Source organism: Belonocnema kinseyi, chromosome 3 (assembly GCF_010883055.1).
Source record: "Belonocnema kinseyi isolate 2016_QV_RU_SX_M_011 chromosome 3, B_treatae_v1, whole genome shotgun sequence".
Lineage (NCBI taxonomy): Eukaryota > Metazoa > Arthropoda > Insecta > Hymenoptera > Cynipidae > Belonocnema > Belonocnema kinseyi.
In genome coordinates, this window is record NC_046659.1 from 116,597,369 (window position 1) to 116,600,007 (window position 2,639).

A 2,639-nucleotide genomic window follows, 5' to 3' on the forward strand; every position below is an offset into this window, starting at 1 on the left:
TATATTTTATAATTATAATATTAACATTAATATTATATATAGTATTAATAATATTTATACTATGTACATCTGAAAACCATAACCTCAAAATCGACTCATGCAAGTCGAATCGTGCATTTTCGGCTTATCCACGAAGTCACAGTGGTAATCATGCACCTTCTGTTTTGCGGCTCACAAACGGTAGGTATGGTGGGGGTAAATTTCAGGCTCGATCTGGCAGCTCTGACCTAATGTTTCACTTAACACATAAGTTCGCTCTACACCGCGCACGCTCTCAGCGCAGAATAGTGGGGACCCCTCTCACGCCGTCGCGTCGTCTTGCCGGACGGTGAAAGTCCCGCGTTCGTCGTCTTATTGGGATCTGAAATACTCGAATACGCCACCTGGTGACAGAATCGGAAAGCCCTGAGCGTGGGTAAATTTTGACGGGAAGTATAGGCGAATATACGAAAATAATTTTTCTAAAGGTTTTTTAGTGTTTTTTACAGTGAAACTGAGATAAAAATAAAAAGTTCTAAATAAAAATATTATTTTAGGTACAAATCTATCATCATAACCTCAAATCTGAAACAAGGTACTGCTTATTTATCATTTCAAGTTGATATAAATTAAATTTTGCATTGAAATGATGATAGTTGGAATTACATTTTAAATGTTTATAAGGGGGAAAAATTAAATTTATTATTTAGACAACAAGAGTTTTTAAATTCTAAGTTTGCAAACAAAATGCAATAATAGAAACTGAAGTTTTGTTTTCCACCTCTTTTCCGAAAAATAGAAGGTGTCCTGCATGTAAAATTCTTTGTCCTTCTACGAAGTTTCTACATGCCGGTTTAAATTTTGTAAAATCACAAATATGAGCTATTGTTACTTTAATTTTTAAGGTTTAAGACTAATTTTCAATGTTTTTACATGAGTTTTATAAGACGTCTAACTACTGTCGGCGGCCATATAGCTTCTGCCGCTAGTGGTGCCCTCAAGATTTTATATCCCAATTGGACGGCTAGTTTAGAAGATTAACCTTGTTACTTAAAAATTCATCTTTTTTATTGATAATCCAATTATTTTGTTGAAAAATGAACTATTTTGTTGAAAAATCGTCTTTTTTAGTAAATAAATATTGTTCTTGGTTGAAAACTCACCTATATGATTAAAAGTAATTTTTAATTTATTTAAAACAATAATTACTTGTACCATTAACACCTAGCTAAAAATTGGCGTTATTTTCTTGAATTAAGAGTTCTTATTCTAATCCCTCTAATAGCTTAATTGCAAAAGCACCTGACCGGAAATCAGAAGTTTTGTGGTTCGATTCCCAATGAATTGAAGAAGGAGTAGAATCTTTTTTTCAAGAAATAATTTTAATTTTTATTGAAGATTCACTATTTTTAATGAAAGTTCAGTTTTCGACTAGAAAACTTATCTAATGCGTTTACTAATTTTGTTTCAGTTGAAAATATTAATTCTTTTAACCAAAAATTTAACTACTTGATTTGACTATTCGTGTTTGACTAAACACGATTTATCGGTGTATTGTCATCTAAAACCGAGTTAACTTTCCTGTCCCCTCTATAATTGTATATCAGTTGTATATATTTCAATGGATGCATTGAACAAATCAAACTTTTGCACCTTTTATGAGGATTTCTGGTTTCGGACTAATCGCGATGCGCAGTGACAAGTCTGTGTGAGCCTTTATGAGTTTGTGTCTCAACTCTACCTAGAGGATCTCTAAACTCTACCCAATAGGATCTCTAGAGACAGGGTTGCCATATCGAGATTCGGGAATTATACGCACGTTAGCAAGAAATTGTACTGCAAAGTCTGAAATTGTGCTTTCGATCTCAGCGCCTCGGAATAGACTCGATATAACAAGATTTTAGCGCGAAATTCAAATGTTGATATAATAAAAATCTTGAGTAATGTCAACTATCACTTGTTAAAGTTTTTCTTTCAAAAAATAATAAAGTTTTTTAAAATTTGTGAACTTTTTTTTATAAAAAAAATCTTTTAAAAATGAAAAATATTTTCCAAATACAAAATGTCAATTAATTATTCATGATGGAAAAAATAATTCATATAAATGAGGGGTTGAAATTACGGTCTGTATAAATATAATTTTCAATTTTTATTTGGCGCGCCAATAGCGACTAATGAGGGCCGCTGCGCCAGTCAAGCGAAGTAGCTCAACATGCCAAATTTGGGATCACTGCTTTCAAGTCTAGGGTGAAATCCCATGCAAGCAAAACGTAAAATGAACAGCCAATTATAGAACACCTCTAGTTTTCGATCTTCTCAAACGTGTTCTTTCATTGGCTGTCATTGGCTCCATTTCTCTAATGAATGAACACGTGACCCAACGAACGAATGATAAATGTGTACTTGCTGTTGTGATTCGTAGCGAAGAAAAAAACTAAAATAAATTTCTTTAAACAATTTTCTACTCAAATGTACTAAAAAAAAGTACAATGTCAAGTGTACTGAAAATTCGAGAGGCGTACTCACGTACTCACCAGCCGGAAATAGTACGCAAAAAGTACAATTGTACTCAAAAAGGCAACACTGTCTAGAGACGGGGAAGTGATGTTTAAAGAGGGGGAAGGGAAGTATGGTAGGGGGAGTTTTATCTGAGGGGCGAG

General features: G+C 33.5%; 1 protein-coding gene across 3 annotated transcripts in view; it reads left to right on the top strand.

The window, feature by feature from the left end:
• Positions 1–2,639, top strand: part of LOC117169550 (alpha-1,6-mannosyl-glycoprotein 2-beta-N-acetylglucosaminyltransferase) — a 133,931-nt gene that overhangs the window by 117,028 nt on the left and 14,264 nt on the right. The window lies entirely within an intron of this gene.